The sequence below is a fragment of the Trichosurus vulpecula genome, chromosome 7 (genome assembly GCF_011100635.1).
Source record: "Trichosurus vulpecula isolate mTriVul1 chromosome 7, mTriVul1.pri, whole genome shotgun sequence".
In the NCBI taxonomy this organism is placed as follows: Eukaryota; Metazoa; Chordata; class Mammalia; order Diprotodontia; family Phalangeridae; genus Trichosurus; species Trichosurus vulpecula.
Genome location: NC_050579.1, coordinates 58,486,679 through 58,507,719, shown reverse-complemented (window position 1 = coordinate 58,507,719; position 21,041 = coordinate 58,486,679). Strand labels below are relative to the sequence as shown.

Below are 21,041 nucleotides of genomic sequence, written 5' to 3'. Positions count from 1 at the left end.
GTGGGCATTGGGGCAGGGTATAAGGTATAAGAAGACTGCAAAGGTAGGAAGGGCTTTGAATGTCAAACAAAGGATTTTATATTTGATCCTGAAGGTGATAGGGATCCATTGGAGTTTATTGAGTTAGGGCCATGACAAGGTCAGATCTGCACTTTTGGAAGATCACTTTGGCAACTGAGTGGATGATGGACTGGGGTGGGAAGAAAGACCTGAGGCAGAGAGACCACCCAGGAGGTTATTTCCTCTAGGCTTATGCTGTAAGAATCCAAAGTGAAATATAGGCCATAGTACATCAGATGTAAGAAATGTGAAGTGATAACTTCTGTTTGGCAAGGAGTATACTGTGAACAGGAAGTGGGTAGGAGGAGCTGAGGCCTTGTGGCTGGGGTGGCTGCTGCCTTCAGTCCCTGTTGCCTTTTTACCAGAAAAGTCAGGACCTGGGGAGGGATGAGTGTAGAAAGAACCTAGGCTTCATGTCCCATGCGATAGCATCAGTGTGACTGAGAAGCTAAGCCCCTGTGAACGTGGACAAACATCACCAGGGTTTCACCAAATCATGTGAGTTTGCTACAAATCTTTGGACATTCATCTTTTTTTAATCAAATTTTATTTTTTTCAATTCCCCAACATTTTTTTCCTCCCTCTCATCTCTTTCTACTGGGGAAAAAAAAACCTTGTAGCAAATATGCCTAGTCAAGCAATAAAAACTGCTCTATCGGCCACATCCAAAAATGTGTCTCATTCTGCAATTTAGTCCATTACTTCTCTTAGGAGGGGCATAGCATGCTTCATCATCAATACTCTGCAACCAGAATTGATCAGTGTTCAGCACTGAATCTTTCAAAATTATTCATTTTTACAATGTTGATGATACTCTGTAAAAAGTTCTCCTGCTTCTGTTCATTTTACTTTGTATCATGTTCATGCAATAGATACTGCATCTTACAGAGTAAAGGCACCTTTTTATCTGCTCCCATCAAAGGAAATAACATGTGTAAAGCATTTGCAAACCTTGAAGTGCTAGAGAAATGTTAGCTATCATCATCCTCATCATCGCCATCACCACCACCATCATCATCATTCTCACCCTCTCCTAAAATACATTTTTGCCCTGATGATTTTCTCTAATATTTTTTCTTAAAACTCATGCATGTCAGCCAGGATATCTGCCATACAGCTTCTGACTCTGGTTATTCTCATCATTGGAAGCATTGTAACATAGTAGAAAGACTGCTAGATTGCACCAGGGGGGATGGGAAGGGAATGAGCATTTTTTAAAAATGCCTACTATTTGCCAGGTATTGTGCTAAGCACTTAACAAACATTACCTCACTAAGCTGTTACTATCCCCATTTTGCAGTTGAGGTAACTGAGGCAAACAGGATTAAGTGACTTGCCCAAGGTCACACAGCTAGTAAGTATCTGAGACTGGATTTGAACTCAGGTCTTCTGGATTCCAGGCCCAGTACTTTGTACAATATGGTGCATCCTAGTTGCCTCAACTGGGAAAGCCAAATGCCTGGGTTCTTGTCTCAGCTCTGGGCCTAATCAATCATTCTAATCATCTGTAAAATGAGGATTTGGAATAACATGATATCCAAGCCCCTTCTAGCTCTTACATTTCATGATTGCCATTATAAAAATATTTTGATATAAATGAGCTCTGGTTCTTGACTTCTTGGGGAGAGACATTGTTACAGTTTTTCCTACTTTCACTCTTAGAGCTTTCCCCTTTAGTTCCCTGTTCTCAGTTCTCTCCCCTGTGTCATCCCACAGAGCTCAAATGAGCTCCCCACCAAAATGACTAGATGACTACTCCTTCCTCTTAAAAATTCATACCTAAAACATGCTTAAGCCACAGAGAGTTTTGTGGACTTTCTTGTATAGATGACTAGTGGTCAGTATTAATGAACATTTATTAACTGCCTCCTATGTGCCATACAATATACATATGTATATTTATATATGTACATATACATCTATCAATCCATCTCTCTATCTATCCACCCATCTCTATCTATCTATCTATCCAGTGGTGCGATTCAAATAAATTAACAACCTATTCTCCACGGAACCGAGCCAAGGTGCCGCCACCACTAATGTGGCAGGTGCAGGCCCTGCCCTCACTAACAGCCAATTCACAGAACTCAACCTAAAATTAGGTACCGATTCTACCAAAGCAGTGTGAACCAGCTGAATCCCACCACTCTATCTTTCTTTCTTTCTATCCATCCATCCATCCATCCATCCATCCACCTATCTATCTATCCACCTATCTCTATCTATCCACCTGTCTGTCTCTATCTACTTATATCTATCTTCCTGTCTCTCTCCAACCATCCTGTGTGTATATATATAGATATATCTGTATGTATACATATATGTATATGTGTATATATGTGTACACACACACATACACACAGACACACAGACACACAGACACACAGACACACACACAGACACACACACACACACACACACACACACACACACATATATATATATGGTTTATCTCTATTTCAGTGACCTGCTCACCTTTGCTCTATGCTGTCCTTTATAATACTGAGAGAGTCAGCTACAGAATGTCTATGGTGCTATGCATGAAGCACACTACAACAATCAAGTCAGAAATTTTGCCAATGGTTCAATGGGTTGTAGAATTGGTTCTCAGATATAGGATAGATAAGGGCTCCTAGCCACTGGATCAGCAGCAAAAGGACTGAATGGATTTCTGAAATTCAGAATTTTCTGGAGCAATCCAAACATGTGATAAGAAAAGGGCAGGTCAAAAGTTAATTGCTGACCATTTTGCATAGGATTGGCTTATTCTAGAGCAGAACTGTCAAATCATAGGTCATATCACTCCAGAGGGGGGAGTGAGAGCAAGATTAAAATATAATTGGGAAATATTTAACAAAATAAATAAAAATATAATAAAACACAGATAATAATGACATGTGGTTTTCTAAGTCAATAACTAGGCCACAGAGATCCTTATATAATAATAGCTAATATTTATATAGTGCTTACTTTGTGCCAGGCACTGTGCTAAATAATTTACAATTATTATCTCATTTAAGCCTCTGAGAGGTAGGTGTTACATGCTAGTTTTTTGGCCCCCATTTCTATTTGAGTTTGACACTTCTGGTTTAGAACAGCAGTTCATACATTTCTTTCATCTACTGAGAAACAGCTCTAAGGACTACCTATCCCATTTGCTTCCCTTGGAAAAAAATATACATATGCTACATATGTGCTATTTATGCTATATGCTATAGATGTTATATGTGTGCTATAGATGAGATATAAGCTACACGTACTATGTAAGTATACCGTATATATGTGTATATGTGTGTATGCATACACATACACACACATATATGAGATATAAGCTACATGGACTATATAAGCATACTGTACATATGTGTATAAGTGTATACACACACACACACACATATATGTTTAAAGGAGATGAATGTGAGCCAATGAAGAAAATGGAGCTTCTCTTACTGGGACATCTGTGGTCAGAAACAGAAGAATAGATGCCTATTTTAAATATTTACATAGAGAGTCAGGGTGACATAGTGGAAAGTGCCTGGACTTGGAGTCGAGGCTTCCATTCAAATCTTTGTTCCAACACTTACCACTTGTATGGCTGCAGATAAGTCATTTGACCTTCCTGAGGCTCTGTTTTTCCTCATCTGTAAAATGGATCCAATACTACTCACATGACCTACCCCACAGATTTATGAGAAAAGTACTTTATAAACCTGAAAACACCAGACAGATGTGAGCAATTTGAAACCCTCTGCATGTGGAAAACCATTGCTCTTTAGAGGCACCATGACAGAATGAAAAACCAATTAATGTCAAAAGACCCAAGCTCAGGTCTTAGCTCTGCCGCGTAGCAGGTATGGGCAAGTCCTTTAACTGTTTCTCAGCCTTTGTGTCCTGCTTCATCAGACTGGTAAGCCGGGAACCACCCAGAGGAGGGCCATCGGAATGGGGAAGAGCCTTCAGTCCATACTCTGTGAGGACTGGGTTGAAGACAACAATGATATTGAACCTGAGGAAGAGAAGACTTAGGAGAGACCTGACAGGTGTGTTCAAGTATTTCAGGGAGTGGAATACGGAGCGTGATGGAGGTCCAGAGGAGAGCAGCCAGCTGGGACATGAAGGGATGGCTGACCCGGGCTTCTTCTTCCTGAAATGTCAGTTCTTAAATGTCATCAGAAGGAGGGAAGGGCCCAGGGGGCAGAGGCTGCTGTGAGCTCCAGGGCTGATCTGATCCTGCACGATGAGGAGAATGCCTCTCAAGGATGGGGAGGAGAGGTGTTATCTCTTCTGGCAGAATGTAAACTCCCTGAAGGCAGAAATTGTTTCAGTTTTGACCTAGCACAGGGTTGGGCACTCTTGTTAATTAACTGACTGACTGATTAAAGAGAAAATACTTGTTCTCTTTGGCCCCAGAGGACAAAACTGGAAACCATTATGTGTGGGAGTTCTAATGTGAAAAATTTAGGCTTGAGGTCAGGAAAAAAGTTCCTAACAATAGCCCATGTCCCAAAGTAACATGGGCTATCTCAGGAGGTAGCATGTAAAGGTAGCAAGTTCTCCCTCATTGGCATTAGAACCTTTCAGGTATGTTGGGGGGAGTGGGTAATTACTTGAATTAGAAGGCCACTGACATCCTATTCCACCATTCCGATTTATGAAAACTGATCTAACAATAAAGCTACTTGTAACATGTACCTCAAAAGGTAGTTGGGATGAAAGTGCTTTGTAAATTGTCAGTCATTATATAAGCTCTGTTTTACTTTTGTTGTTATTATATAACAATCCAGTAGATACCTATGGGACCACAGGATTACTTGCACTCCCTGCACTTTGTAGAAGTGAATGGAAAGGAGAAGAGGGAAGACAAAAAGGATGAAGAAAATAAAGAAATTTACACAATAACTTTATTATATATTTAAAAGGAATAGCAAATTGTACATAACAGATGTACAGTTTCATGTGCAATCATCTTTTTATTATACTATGTCATGGAAATGCTTGTTTTCTTCCATTAATTGATTAATTAAAAAAAGAAGTGAGTGGGACAGGTGAGCAACAGTGACCTACATGTCTAGAAATGCATCCCCCCAGATCCTGGGGATTTGTGTATCCTGCTTCACGAAGGTCATTTCACTCTGGTACTTGGTGGGGTGTGGTATTCAGAGAGCACGGCAATATACAGCCACTAAGGAGCCCAGAAGCCAACCTGAAACCTTCCTACCAGTCGAGGATGTTGGGATGGGGTTTATGGAAGCCGGGTGACCTGAGCTGAGCTGTGCTGCAGTCTTGTGGGGCAGTCTCCTGGGTCACAGCTTTCCTTTGCTCAGAATGCAATTTGTTCTGGCAGCAGAGCCTGGGGCTGCAGAGCTTTTGCCATGAAAGCATTGGCTGGTAGAGGGAAAGCAAAATAAGCTCCATTAAGTTCCCATTATCCTAAAAATGAGAATCCCCGCTGGCCTTAATGAGCAGCTTCCAGGCCAAGCAGAGTGTCAGGAAGGCACCCAGGATGGATGCTGACCTCTGTGTGAATGTCACAGCCATCATCAGTGGCCCCTAGTTCCTCAGAGCATCACCCCTGCAATCAGCCAAGTATTGGCAGCCTTGAAAGACAGCCAAAGGAGTAGCCTGGAAGCCTGGCTGGCATCCTAGGAATAATAAATAAGAACTTACATTTACATAGCACTCTCCTCATAACCATTCTATGAGAATTTCAAGTATTATCCCCCAACTGCAAATGAAATGACTGAGGCCAGGAGCGTCAGAGCCAATATTCAAAACCAGGTCTCCACCTTGGCACAACTCCAATCTCAGGAGTTTCGGCTGCAGTCGTCCCTCCATCTCTTGTTCACCAACTGGGAGGGTGCCACTCTCCCAGAGAGAGAGAGGAGCTCCTTACTGTGTCCTCTGTAATTTAGAGGGGAGTCTTGGTCAGGTATGGATTGGACTAGCTGCTGCTCTCCTCTGGACCTCCATCACGCTCCATATTCCACTCCCTGAAATACTTGAACACACCTGTCAGGTCTCTCCTGAGTCTTCTCTTCCTCAGGTTCAATATCATTGTTGTCTTCAACCCGGTCCTCATAGAGTATGGACTGAAGGCTCTTCCCCATTCTGACGGCCCTCCTCTGGGTGGTTCCTGGCTTACCAGTCTGATGAAGCAGGACACAAAGGCTGAGAAACAGTTACAGGACTAAAAGATCCTTTCCAGTCCAGAGATTCTGTTCTTCTGCAGCTTCATCCGCATACTGTATAGCCTGAATAATCACCAAATGCTGCAAGTAACCTCCTCCACCCCTGAATTGTGGGGTCTGCCCCTTGAACGTGCTGTTTGAACTGCTCAACCTTTATTAGCCCCAGGTCATCATAGGGGCTCTCCCACCTAAAGACTGTGAGCAGGTAGCTGCACATCTCTGGGCATGTTTCTCCATCTTTAAAAAAAAAAAGGAGGGATTTGGACTAAAAAACTTCTGAGGTCCCTTTCAGCTCCAGACCCATAATCCTATGATAATACGAATGGATGACATGGCCCCTAATTTTCTCCATCTCTAAGATTCTAAATTAACAATCCTAGAGAATTCCATCCAGGAGCTTTTTTTTATTTGAAGGAGGTAAGGAAGGATGATTGGATGCCAGTCTGGGAAGTGTGGTAACATGATGGAAAGAGCACTAAATCTGTAGTCAGAGAACCTGGGTTTGAGTTCTCATCCCAAGCAATACTTTCCACCAAAGTGACATTGGGCAAGTCACATAATCTGTTGACTCATTTGCAAAATGTGGGTATTGCACTAAAATTATCTCTAGTCCCTTTGTACTCTAAAGTCCATAGTCCCCAAGTATCCATTCCACCAGCATAGTCCAACAGTATTATGGAACAAGAGTTCACAGAGAACTCAGCTCCCAGCACCTTCTCTCCAAACAATGTATCTCTCACAGTCCTGTAGCACATCCCAGCATTGCGAAGTCCTATAACCCTGCATTGTCTAATGGCACAAGGCCAAGACTGCATCCAGAGGTTCTTAGCACCATATACGGAGTCTTCTGAGCATACCTGGGTCTCCCAGCAGTACTGTTACTAGAGCAATATACGTGATTATTAGGAAGTTGCATTGTTGTCATTATCACCACCACGTGTAATGAGCCTGCCTGGTGCAATAAATTAAGGTGAGGTTTTGTTCTCGCTTCACAGGCTGCCAATAACTTTATTACAGCAGTTGTCAAATGCACACTTTCCTTTTTTAGGAAGAGTTGAGGAAGCTGTGAAATTAGAAAAAAAAAGGAGAAGGTGGGGTGATATTTAGTACAATCTGCAAGACAGGTATAGAACTCCTATACACTCTCTAAACAGTAAGAAAGCCTCCCTTTTGTGCCAAAGGCATTAAGGATTTGAGAGTCTATACAATGCCTCTCTTGCCCCACCCCCACTCCTCACTTCCAAGAATGTATTTGAATTCATTTTCATATTCATGTATCACTAATTTGCTTTCCTGAGTTGACCCCTCTCCTCTAGACCTTCGGGGTTTTCAGGGATGAGCTTGGCTGATTGTAAGATCACAAATTGGTTCTGGATCTCATTAAGTCAGCAAATGAGTTTCACTGAGATGCTTGCATCGGCTGAAATTGTATAATTTGTCCAACTGGGCAATTGCAACTTTGAGAGAAGGGGGGGAAAGCCCCAATCTTCCCAGGGGAAGGGGTGGGTTATGATTCATTTTGGATGTCTACAGTATCAATAAATGCACAGCCACGTAGGGCCCTGTGTTTTCTTCTTTCCAAGTTGATACATTTATCCTGCAGGAGGCAGGGCTAGAGTTTGAACAACATCCTTTGGAAAGTTCAAAGCAGAAGTGGGCCCCCAAATATGCTGTAGATCTGTCCCCAAAGCCCTTTGTTTTAACAACTATTCGTTAAAATCAAGAATCTTTTTTGGCATCATACCAGTCATTGCTCTGTTTAGTTCTTACTTTTTCTCCCAGCATATGCTGCTTTCAGAATTTCTTAGCCAACCAGTCCTAGAGTTTTTCTTCTATTTTTTTTTTCTGCTGTCCCTTCAAATCACCACACATCCCTGTTCCTTTCTTTGAAACTACATTGTAAGCCACTGGTGGGTTGGTAACAATACTACCTGTACTTGATACATGACAAGCACCTAACAAATGCTTGTCGACTTGATCATAAGGATAGCTGACATTCATATGGGCTTTAAGTTTTACAAAGTGGTTTACCTACATTATTCTGTGCAATTGTCTTCTATTTATTTGTGCCCCATAGCACAACATAAGGCACACAGATATATGCTCAGTGAGTAATTATCAATTGATTTTTTAAGAGTCAGAGTCAGATGGCATTTTGAATAGTGGGCCCACCTCGTAATCAGATGAGAGTTACATTCCCACATCTGACACATATTACCTATGTGATTATAACAATTCACTCATCTGTCCTCTCTCCAAAACTGTAAGTTATAAGAAGTTTGGTGATCTGCATTGGTGGAAGGAGGCTTCCACAATGGGAGCTCCCTATAGCAATGAAATCACTCGTCCAAATAAAATTTTGTTTAAAAACAATTGATTTGCAAACCATTTCTCTGTATTATTCCCCACCACCCACCCACATCACCACTCTTCGTCTCCAGGACCTTATGTTGCCCCATGAGTAGATACTCCTGAGATGTCCACTTCCAAAAACATCTTCTCCCTTGGTTAGATAATTTCCCACCTATTTCCTAGCCAATGTTAAGACGTGAAACTTTGTCCAGAGTACTTCATGACTCAAATACATTCTGTCTCCAGTTAATTCATAACCAGCATTCTAATGGGAAGCTCTGGTAAAACTAAGGTCATGATTTCAGAATCTGGTTTGAATCTGGGATTGGTTCCCTGAATTCAGCCTTAATCTTGTCTGTTTACTATATATGTCTTCTAGTTCTGGACCTTCCACTAATGTTTCTGTATACTCAAAATTTGGCATCTGACTTAATTATTAAAATACAAAAGGGAGTTTCCAACACTCTCTCCCCCAAAATTACTGGAGATGGAGATAATCAGATATGAAATCTTTGGTTAGATTTCCCCTTAGTTTCTATCATTGTTTGGAAGTTAATGGTTCTGGTCAGAAACAGAAAGGGGAAGAGAAAGAGGGAACCTTTGATCTTATCCTACAATACAAATGAGAACAAATCCAGGCTTTTGTCTGTGAGGTGTATTAATGGGAACTCACTTACCTTTGGGCAGTTAGGGGGCACAGTGGGAAGAGTGTCGGGCCTGGGGTCAGGAAGACTCATCTTCTTGCATTCAAATCTGACCTCATATAATTATTGGCTGCGTGATCTTGGGGAAGTCCCTTAACACTATTTGCCTCAGTCTCATCATCTGTCAAATGAGCTTTGCCAAGAAAACCCCAATGGGGTCACAAAGAGTAGGGCATAACCGAAAAATGACCGAACAACAACTCCCATGCAAGTTAGAAAATGTTTAAGGGCATGAGATAGGACAGAGTGTGGCCTGAGAGACTCAAAGAGGGTGGGAGACTCTAGTGTCATGGGAAAAATGGCACTTATGAAGGCACAAGGTTATTCCCACTCTAGAGCTGGAGGGCTTGAGTTCAAATCTCATTTCTGATACTACCTACTTAGCTTCCCTGGGCCTCAGTTTCCTCCCTATAAAATGAGGGTTTTAGACTTTAATGGTTTCTAAGGTCCCTTTCAGCTCTAGACCTAGGTTAGTTATGATAGGGGCTTGAAAAGAGAGAAGAGCTTCCAAAGGCAGAGGTGTTGAAATTTGGGGAATTGCATTTCAGGGCAGGATCGCATTAAGCATTTTCCCCAAGACACCAAACTGCCTTCACATTTTCTAATTTCATGTTACCTAAATTGAGAAACCTTTGTATTTAGTTTGTTCCCAGTCTCAATCATATATTGCTGATTGGGACTGGGGCCCCTGGTACAACTTCTAGTTGTCCCTGAACTTCTCTCTCCCTCATTTATAGAAGGTGTGGTTGGTCTAATGCTGCCCTCCTCCCAACTAGTATTTTCCTTCTGATAAGAAAAAGACTTCATCTTCTGTTGGCACATTTGGGGTTGCTGCCAACATTTGGACTTCTTTTCATATACCACTTTGTCTCCTTGATTGTCCTTAGTCTTTACCTGGTACCTCAACTTAGGAATCTTTCCCTTCGAATTACAGGTTCGAGAGAAGAAAAGCAAAGTTCTATTACTGTCCCTTGGCCAAATGCGTTCAGCATACGGATTCTGTCACATTCTGCCACTATCTCTCCATAGCTTATAGGAACTTGAGTCCTGGAACCTATCAACTGATGCTGTCATCTTTTGAGCCAAGAAGCTCTGCTACTGCCTCTCCTGGGCTAGTATCTTTGGGGTAGTGGGGCTCTGTATGCCTAGAGAGAGCTATGTAGAAGAACAGGCTTCACACCCTCTGATTCAATCAAGCAACCAAGCAATTAAACAATTAAGCAACTAACTTGCCTGCCCATGGTGCTAGGCACCAGGGATTCAAAAACACAATTGAAACAGTCTTGCTCTCTCAGGGAACTTAAATTCTATCAGGGGAAACATTTAAAAAACAAATATATGGACAAAATAGAAAATACAAGGCAATTTCAAAAGAGAGGCATTAGAAATTGGGAGGATAAGGAAAGGACTCATGTAGCAGGTGATACTTGTGAAGGAAGAGCTATTCAGACATAGAGGTGAGGAGTGAGTGTATTCCAGGCACCAGTAGAGTCAGTGGAAATTCACAGGGATAGAAGAAGGAATGTCTCAAATTAGAAAAAGCTAGAAAGACAGTTTTGCTGGATTATAGAAGATATGTAATATTCAAAAAATCTGGAAATGTGCATTGTAACCAAATTATACAGCATTTTAAATGACAACCAGAGGAGCTCCAATTTGATCCTAGAGACAAGGGGGAACTCCTGGATTTTATTGAACAGGGCAGTGACATGGTCAGATCTAAGCTTGAGGAAGATCATTTTGGCAGCTGTATGAAGGATAGATTGAAGAACAGAGAGACTTGTGGGACGGAAGCCAACATGGCCAGAAGTGATAAGGCCCTGAACTGGGACTGTGGCTATGTGAGTGGAGAAATTGGGAGGGATATAAGAAATATCCTTCTTATAGAGGTAAAAATCAATAGGGAGGTAGAGGTAAAAATCACTAAGACTTGGCAAGCTATTGGATATATGGGGTGAAGGAGAGTGATGAGTCAAGAATAATTCCAAGGTTGTGTAACCCAGTGGCTGGAAGTGTGGTGGTATCCTTGACCAATGAAGTTAGGAAGTGAGATGGTTTGGGAGATGGGGGGAATGAGCTCTATTTTGGCCATGTTGGCTTTGAGATGCCAGAGGGGACATTCAGGTGGAGATGTCCAATAGATAATGGGAGATGTTGGATTGGAGGTCAGGTGAAAAATCAGGACCATACATACATACATACATTCACATACACACACACGACACACATATACATACGTATACATGCATCTATCCACATGTATGTAAATGTGCATATACATATATATGCACATATACATACATATATATGTCATCTACATGGAGATGATGATCCATGGAAGCTAAAGGGATCATTAAGTGAGAAGATATACTGAAAAAAGAGAAGAGAGCCCAGGTGAGAGCCTTGAGGGTGTACTCATGGTTTAGAGGGCAGGACATATACCCAGCAGAGATGTTGCTTTGCTTTGCCTTGATGATCTCAGCAAAGAAGACTGAGAAGGAACTATGAGAGAGGTGGGCTCTCTCATCTCTGGTTCTTAGTTCTGATTTTTTCTGCCTTCTCTCTTTTATAGGAGTTCAAGGGGGTGTCGTTTAGGTCTGTAGCAGTCCCTGAACGCCAGAATTCAATTAACCATTGCGGGTGTTTGTACCTTTAAGGATATATAGTTAAAGACTCAAAAGTCTGCATCTTTTACTTTCTGTTAAGCTCCTAGAAAAAGTCTTTTGTACTCGTCTCCTTCTTCACCTCCCACTCACTTCTCAAACCCTTTGCAATCTAATTTCCGGGCTGGGCCACACCACTTGACTGAAAGATCACCAAGTAGCTCTCTTGATTGCTAAATCTAGTGAGTCTTTTCCCCAGGCGTCATCCTTCTTAAGCTCTCTGAAGCATTTGACACTATTAACTATCCGTTCTTCCTGAATATCCTTTCCCCCCCACGTTGTTTTCATGACATTGCTTTCTCTTGGTTATACTCTCCCTGTTTGCATGCCCCTTCTCAGTCTCCTTTGGTGGATAATCATCCAAACCCTGCCCTCTATGTGTGGGTGTACCCCAGGGCTTTGACCTAGGCCTTATTTTCTTTTATCTCTATGATCTCTCAGTGATCTCATCAGCTCAAACGGTTTAATTATCATCTCTTTGCAAATGACTCCCATATTTACATATTAGACCAACATCTGCCCTGAACTCCAGTCCCACATCATCAACTGCATGCTGGGCATATCCAGCAGGATGCTCCATAAGCATCGCACACACTCAGCATGCCCAGAATAAAACTCAGTATTTTTCTCCCCAAATCCACCTCTTTTCTTTATTCACCTACTTCTACTGAGGTCACCAGCATCCTTCTAATCTCTCAGGTTCACAACCTCCGGCTCATCCTCAACTCTTCTCATTTTCTTACTCCTGATATCTGATCATTTACCAAGTATTGTCAATTGTACTTCCACAATATACCTCAAAGTCTGTCCATTTCTCTCCACTCACACGGCCACCATCCTAGCTCAGGCCCTCAACACCATTTGCCTGGACTAATGTGGTAGCCCCTCCTCCCTCCAGTTTCTCCTTCTTTTCCTGGTCATCTTCCAATCAAGTACCAATATAGTCCTAGAATATGGCTCGGACCATGATATTTCCTCACTCAAGATATTTCCTATTGATTCAAGGATAAAATATAATTCCTTTGTGCGGCATTTAAAGCCTGTCACAGTCTGTCTCCAACCTCCTTCCTGTCAAGTGTCTCGTTATTCTTCTCATGGGGAAATATAGAAAGAGCTCCAATAATTTACTGTTTGGTGTTTTGCCAGCCTTTTTATACATGAAAGCCAACAACTTCACTGTCCAAGGGTTGTTTTACATGTAAGGTAGAGTCACATGAGCCTTATCGTTGCTTTACTCAAGGATTATGATCAATAAGTATTATTCATTAGGTAGCATGAGTATTCTAGGTCACAAGGGTTATTTAATATATTTTCCTGAGTTCCTGTGCAATAATTATTTTCATAGAATCGTAGATTTAGGGTTAGAAAGGTCACCTACTGCTATTACTATCGTAAGAGAAGCTACAGAGCTTCTGTGGTATGGGAAGTCTTTGGTATTCTGTACCTTCGGTTACCCCCGCACATGGCTTTTCTCTGAGCCACCCAAGGCCAGGTGCAGTTGTGCTGAGAAGAAGGGAAGCCTGTTGCCTCCTCGAGTCTGGCCTGCACCTGTTTAGCCCAGCTAATTATACCTGATTCACCCCCAAACTCCACAGCACCCAGGAGGAATTGCAAGATAAGACTGGTGGGAGCAGGCATAATGGCTTCTTCTTCAGTCCTGGGATACAGTCAAGAATGATGCAGTATTCTGAAACACAGGGCTGGGAGAGGACTTTGTGGCACAGAAATGGTGAGCCAGAAGACCACCAAGGGAGAAAGTGTGCCCTCAATTTCAGCACCCTGGATAAAACTCGGTCACCCCACCCTGGTTTTGACTTTGCCAGACACTTATATTCTAGTGTCCCAAATGGACCGTTGTTTCTAGCTTGGCATTGAAAAATAACTTTATTCTTATTCTACATGAGGAAATGGAGCTATTAGCTCTGAAAATATTTTAAAATCTGCATCGTGACCTTGGACAAGTCACTTAACCCGGTTTGCCTCAGTTTCCTCATCTATAAAATGAGCTAGAAAAGGAAATGGTAAACCTCTCCAGTATCTTTGCAAAAAAAAAAGTGACAAAGAATTGAACCTGGCTGAAAATGACTAAACAACAATATCAACAAAATTACATGGAGCTCCTTTTCTAAAAATAAATTGATTTGTGTCACGACCTTAATGCTTAAAAAACGACTTTGTCCATAAACTGGCTCCAGGGCCCTGCCACTTCACTCCAGTCAGCTTCACCTAAGATAAAAAAATAATACCGAGTTAGACAAGTCTCCTAAGAATCTGGAAACATTTGGGAGAAATTCTCAGAAAGCTACCGGAAGAAAAGTAATAACACCAAACGTCTGCCCTCTTTAGTAGCTCAAGTTTTATGGCAAAGGAAAGTTTCTCCAAGGCCAGATCATAGGAATTCGAAATTGAGATATCCTTACAGGGTATCTCATCTAACTCATATATGAAAGGAACTCCCATTGTATTATACCCACCAAATGGTGCTCCAGCCTGTTTGTAGACCTTCAAGGAGAAAGAACCCACCATTGCTCAAAGCAAGCCATCCTACTTTTTAACCAACTCTAAGTTTTAGGATTTTTTTCCTTGCCTGTTTGTAGGTTTCACCTCTTCCCTTTGTGTCTTATTACTATTGGAGTCAGTGTTAGGACAGTGGGAATTGGGATCTCCTCTGCCCTTAAGAAAAAGTTACAGTTGTCAGAGGTGTGCCAGACACTGAAGGGGGGACAAAGGATGAAGGCTCTAATATTCAGGGTAGCCGGGAGAGGAACTGGGGTGTCATAGTGTAAAAGTAACCCAGGGCACAAGGGTACAAGCATCTTGGAGAAGCATGAAGCTCCTCCCAAAACTTTCAAGGGACCTTTGCCAGGCACCTAATTTGATCCTTGGGTGTGGATTAACTCCTCCAAGAGTCAATTTCCCTCATATTAATCCCACTCTTAGGAGATTTTGTATCAATAAATCACTTATTCATTTAGTAAAGACTAACAGAGGAAACATCTTCTAGGATTATATTCTCACCAAATGTTTGAGGCAGCTGTGCTCTAGGTGAAAGAGCATGGGACCAGGAGTCAGAAGACCTGACTTAGAGTGCCGTTTAGTTACTAGTTGTTGTAACCTCATTCAACTTCCTTAACTTCTCTGAACCTCAGTTTCTTAATCTGTAAAACGAGGATAATAATACTTGCATTACTGACTTGATGAGGGTTATTGTGAAGACTGAGATAGGTATATAAGAGCATTACATAAAAGTTGTTAAAAGTTACTATTATTACATGCAAGAAGATAGAGTGATCTATTCACAGACTATCCTTTTTACTGCATAGTCCACATAGTGGATAGAATACAGGGTTTGGAATCAGGAGGAGGGTTCAAATCCTGTCTCTGATAGTAGGCTGCATGCTTCTAGGGAAGCCCCTTTAAACCTCTATGTGCCTTAGACAACTTCCTAGAACTTATATACCAAGTAACACATAAGTTCCATATCTGGCATGGAGAAGAATATGGAGCCCCCGGCCTCAACCATCTCTTTCAAAGACCTTCCTTTTCCAGTATCATGTACAGTTGGAGGAGTCCTTAGACATGATCTAGAATAGACCAAACCTCTTATTTTACAGAAACTAAAACTCAGAGAAGATCTTAGAGCTAGTTCCTTCCCATTCTTCCCACTGCTTACTTTTATTTTCTTTCATTTTCAGGTTCCTTCAGAGCCCTCTCCCTCTCTCCTTCACTTCCTATCTTCCCTTTTCCCTCCAAATGTTCAATTCAACTTAATTCCATTCAATAAACATTTCCGTTCTCTGTGCAAAGTGATAGAAGGGAGAGTGAGCTAGGTACAGGAGAGTCCAACAGAAAATGGTCTGAGAAATTTGGGAAGAGCTCACTTTCACTTTCTAGACCAGCTGAACTTCCTCTTCTGACTTTGCCTCTATATTTTAGTGACCTTCTCCCTGTGACTCAGAGATGCTTGATCCCATTGTAGAGTTCCTCCCGGAACCTCAATTTTGAGAAAAGGCTGGGACTTCAGGTTGTTTTTTTGTATTGACTATCCTGATTATAAACTCCTTGAGGGTGGAGATGGTTTGTCTTTCCTTTTGCTTGTAAGTCCTTGTTGACTGATTTGATGACTTTCATTAGAAATGGGGATAATATTTCAGTGATGGAGTCAAGGAAGGCTTCAAAGAGCAGGTGGCATCTGACTAGGACCTTGAAAGAAGGGAAGGACTTCAGGACTTAAAAGTTGGAGGGATAATGGTAAAGGAGTGATGCTAATCTATTTTGAGTATGATGAATGGGAAGAGTGGACATGAGAAGAGGACAGAAAATGGTCCTGTTTGTCCGGAATGCAGTATGCAGGATATATGGCAGCTAGGTGCAGGGGATAGGCCGCTGGACCTGGAGTCAGGAAGACCCGAGTTCAAATTCAGCCTCAGACATTTACTAGTTGTGTGACTCTAGGCAAGTCCCTTAAACTCTTTTTGCCTCAGTTTCTTCACCCGTAAAATGGAGGTAGTAATAGTATCTACATCCCAGGGTTGTTGTGAAGATCAAATGTGATAACATTTGTAAAGCGCTTAGCACAGTTCAGTCACATCCTGCTCTTCCTGACCCCATGGACCATTCTGTCCAAGGGTTTTTTTTTTTCTTCCAAAGATACTGGAGTGGTTTGCTACTTCCTTCTCTAGTGGGTTAAGGCAAACAGAAACTAAGTGACTTGTCCAGGGTCACACAGCAGGTAAGTGTCTGAGGCCAGGTTTGTACTCAGGTTTTCCTTATTCCACTGAGCCACCTATCTGCCTCCTTGGCACATAGTAGGTGTTATATACATGCCGGCTTTATAGAATAAGCCTGGAGAGGCAGGTTGGAGCCAGGCTGTGAAGGGCCTTGAATGTCAGTCAGTGGTTTGTAATTTATTCATTAGGCAGTGAGAACCCACTGAAGATTTTTCAGGAGTGACATGACAGAACGTTATTAGGAAGATCGCCCAAGGCGCGTATCTAAACTGGAAGCAGGAAGGAGAGTCGGGAGGTTATGAACGATCCTCTGGGCAAGAAAAGCTAAGCTCCCGGATTAGGGTGGTGGCCCCTGCGTGTAGACGGGAGCCGGACACTGGAGATCGTGCAGAGGCACCACTAAGTGCACGGGGGCTGAGAAGAGGACGGAAGAGTCAGAGACGATGACACGGACGTTCGGCCTCGGGATGACTGGAACGCCGGCGCTGGCACCCCTCAAAATGGGGAAGTCGGGGCGGAGGGTGGGGGGCGGGGTGGGGATGTGAGGGGTTCAGTTCGGGGAACTAGGCCGACTGCCCTCACTTCTCACGCCTCTCTCGGTCCCCGCGCTCTCCGCCGGCTCTTTTTAAGGCGGCCTCCAGAACGAGGCTCGGGGGCGGGGCGAAGCGTGGGCTCTCGCAGAGGGGGCGGAGCCGGGAGAGGAGAAGGAAGGAGGAGGCGGGGCGTGCGTCCGTGCGTGCGTGCGCGCGCGGTCCCGAGGCCGCCGCCGCCGCTCCCGAGGCCGCCGCTGCCGCCGCCGCCGCCGCTCCCGAGGCCGCCCCGCTGCCGCCGCCGCGCAGAGCCCGAGCAGGACCCGCGGCCGAGGGGGAGGAGGAGGAGGAGGAGGCGGAGGAGGAGGAGGAGGAGGAGGCGCCGGACCAGGGGGTGAGTGAGAGGCTGGGGGCGCGGGGCCGGCTGCGGCTGATGCCGCCGTCCGCCTGTCTGTCCGTCCGTCCGTCAGTCCCCTGCTCTTCCCCCCCCCCCCCCCCGCCCTTTCCCCTCAGTGTCCGGGGCGGTGGCGGCGGCGGCGGGGCCCAGGCTGGCGGGAGGGGCCGGGGCTCGGGGAGGCCCCACCGCCGCCGCCGCCACAGCCGCGGCCACAGGCAGCCACGCCCGGGACGGGCCGGCGGGGTGGCCCGGGCCGGCGGGAGGGGCCCGGAAAGGGGCGGACATCGAGCCCCCACCCTGCGGGGCGGCAGGTCCCCATTCCTGTCCCCGCCTCGCACCTGGCCTGGCAGGGGCCCCGTGCCCCAGACCTCCTGGGGTGGGGGCCGGGGGATGGCCCACTGGGGGCTAGCGCACCTTTCCTGCCCTCCCCCCCAGGAAAAAGGAGGCGCCTTGCTTGTGCCGGGTCCCCCGCACTTAGCGCCTCCCTTGAGGTCCCGGTGCCCCTTGAGGCGCCCACCTCTCCGCTACCTGGGGAGCGCCCCTTTCTGGGGCTCCTGTTCTCTTACAAACCCATTTCATTGCCCCTGCCCGCACTAGCCCCGCTTTTAAGCAGTACCTTTAAAAAAAAAAACTCCTTGAGGGTATCGTTAGAAAAGAGGGTGCAGTGGGTTCTTGTCTTGCCTCAAAACTGAGGAGGGTATGACTGTCGAGTGCCATTAGCCTCTCTTTTAGAAAGTATCTTAAAAAAAAACCAAAACTTGGGTATGTGCTTAGGAAAGTGGGTGCAATGGGATTCCTGTCTTGCCTCAAAACCGGGGTGGGGGGGCATGACTGTCAAATACTATTATCTTCTTTTCAGGCACTATTTTTTTTTTTAACTCCCTGGGTATATAGTTAGGGAAGTGTGTGCAATGGGATTGCTGTCTTGCCTCAAAACGGAGAAGGGAATGACTGTCAAATACTGTTAGCCTCTTTTTAGGCACTACCTTTTTTTTTTTTTAATTCTTTGGGTATAGAGTTAGGAAAGTGTGTGTAATGGGATTCTTGTCTTGCCTCAGAACTGAGAAGGTAGAAAGGTCGAATATACCTCTCCCAAAGAAGTTTGTGGTTGAGGGCACTGGCCTTGAAGTTTTATAATATGCTGCTACTGCAAAGGATACTTTTTCATGGGGAGGAAGGGGGAGAGGGGATTGGGACTTGCACACCTGTGGGGAACTATTTCAGAACATGCTGTGCCCCTGCTATGGGAAGGAGTTGGGGTTGGAGTGAAGGGAACCTTTTCAGGACTCATCCCTGGATGTTAGAAAGTAAGTTTACTTCTTGGGAGAGAGGAAAAAAGATGAGGTAAGAGGTCAACAAGGCACGACTTTATAGAAGACAGGGTTATGTACCCTCATAGGTAGTGTGTGACGATATAATTTTTTCCTGTTATTTATTGTAGTGACACCCTAAACGTGTAGTACCAGCTCTTAGTTCTGAATGTAGGGCCTGTACTTTCAGAGTGCTGAGGAGTAGTAGTCCTCTGGAAAAGAGCTGCTGCAAATAGGATTTGGAAACTTTCCTTGGGTTTCCTGTTCAGAATGGTGAGGGTGGTGTATGTGTGTCGTTTTTTTCTTTTCTTTTTCTGTGATGGCTACCTGAATTATCTTGATTTTATAACAACCACCAAGTTAGGCCCCAAGCTCCTTTTCATCTGTGTTGTTTATTTTTCCTTTTTTAAAATAACTGAATGTCTTTGTTTTAACTTGGTTATTCTTAAGAGGTTTTGGTGAGTCTCAACTTGTTGATTCAGAATTTTGACCCATGTTCCACTTGAAGATATGTTTAGAATCATAGTATTTTGGAGGTGGAAGTGACTTTAGCAGTGATGTAGTTCAGTCTCCTTATTTTTCAGATAAGGAAACTGAGACAGAGTTTGTTCCTTTCCCAGGGTCACACAGCTTGTAAGCATTAGCGTCAGGACTAGAACATACACTTCTGGCTCCTGGTGCTGCACTGTTCAGATAGAAGGTTTTAGTGACAAGCTGTGATATCTTTTTTGGTATATTGCTTCAACTGATTGGTATAATTTGTTAGCGTTGAATATAGTCTGACCATGTCACAGCTCAGGAGGCCTTAGCGGCCCTTATTGCTTAAAGGATGAAAATCTTTTACATTCTGGTTTCAACCTATCTTTCCAGACTGATTTCATATCCCACCCCCTACTCCCTTCCAGCCAAATTGACCTAGTTATTATCCCCTGTATAGAAATTCCCTATTCAGTCTCCTTTGCATAGATAGGCTGTGTTCCCCCATACCTGGAGAATGGTCTCCTTCCTCACTACTGCTTTTAGCCTTAGTTCAATTCAAGCGCTAGCTGCTTTACCATTTTTCTTGCTGAATTCTCCCTTCCCCAAAGTATATTTTAAAAAATGTGTATGGGGGGGCAGCTAGGTGGCACAGTCAGTAGAGCACCGGCCCTGGAGTCAGGAGGACCTGAGTTCAAATCCGGCCTCAGACACTTGACACATGTACTAGCTGTGTGACCTTGGGCAAGTCACTTAACCCCAATTGCCCTGCCAAAAAAAAAAAAAGCAAAAAAAAAAAAGTTTAAAAAAAAAATGTGTATGGGACTTCTCTGTGGTCACACCTTACCAGTAAGTGGGATTTGAACCTGGGTCTTTTGTGACTTCCAAGTCCAGCATTCTGCTTTGCCAAAAGCACTTTGACATACACTCTTTATAACCAGCCTGTGAAATATTGCAGTTATCATCATTATCTTTAGTGCCAATACTAAAAGATCCGATACTGAGAGAAGTTATGTGACTTACCTTTGGTCACACAGCTACTAAATGTCATTCAGGATTCTAAAATTTCAGGACTCAGACTTTTTTTTTTTAAATCCAAGTTCACAATCCTGTTGCTCTCATAAAAGGGTGAATAAAGAGCTCTGAGGACCAAGAGGGAATGGCCATTGCCATTTGGGGAGCTCTTTGAAGACCTCCTGAAGAGGTAAGAACTGAATTAGCCTTTAAAGGATGTATAGGAATTCTGCCAGCGAAAAAGGTCAGTTGGACATTCCAGGCAAAACGAGCAGTTAAAGCAAAATTTTGGCAGTACGGATAATAGAGGAGCAGTAATAAGTAGTCCAGGTTGATAGGTGCATAGAGTAGGTGAAGGGGAATAAGAGAAGGTGGTTCCACCTTGTGAATGGCCTTGAGTGCTAAAGGGAAGTTTGAACTGAATTCAGTAGTTAATAGGGAGCCATTGAAACATAATTGCCACTCTGTTGTGGACAGAGATTGGCAATACTGCCTAATTGGAAACTTAAAATTCTAACTAACACCTACTTTATGTGAGAAAATTATATACAAAATTCCATATTTAGTTAATTTTTCATGTTTGTAAGTATTTTCTCCAAATAAGGAAAGATTTTAA

The 21,041-nt window shown here is 43.6% G+C and overlaps 1 protein-coding gene across 1 annotated transcript in view; it reads left to right on the top strand.

Moving 5' to 3' along the window:
- The first annotated feature begins 17,489 nt into the window (after nt 1-17,489).
- The window catches only part of RAP1A (RAP1A, member of RAS oncogene family), a 93,254-nt gene continuing 89,702 nt past the window's right edge, over nt 17,490-21,041 (top strand). Inside the window, exon 1 of the mRNA XM_036768072.1 lies at nt 17,490-17,621. The gene's annotated coding sequence lies outside the window, so the exon portion shown is untranslated. The remainder of the gene's footprint in view (nt 17,622-21,041) is intronic.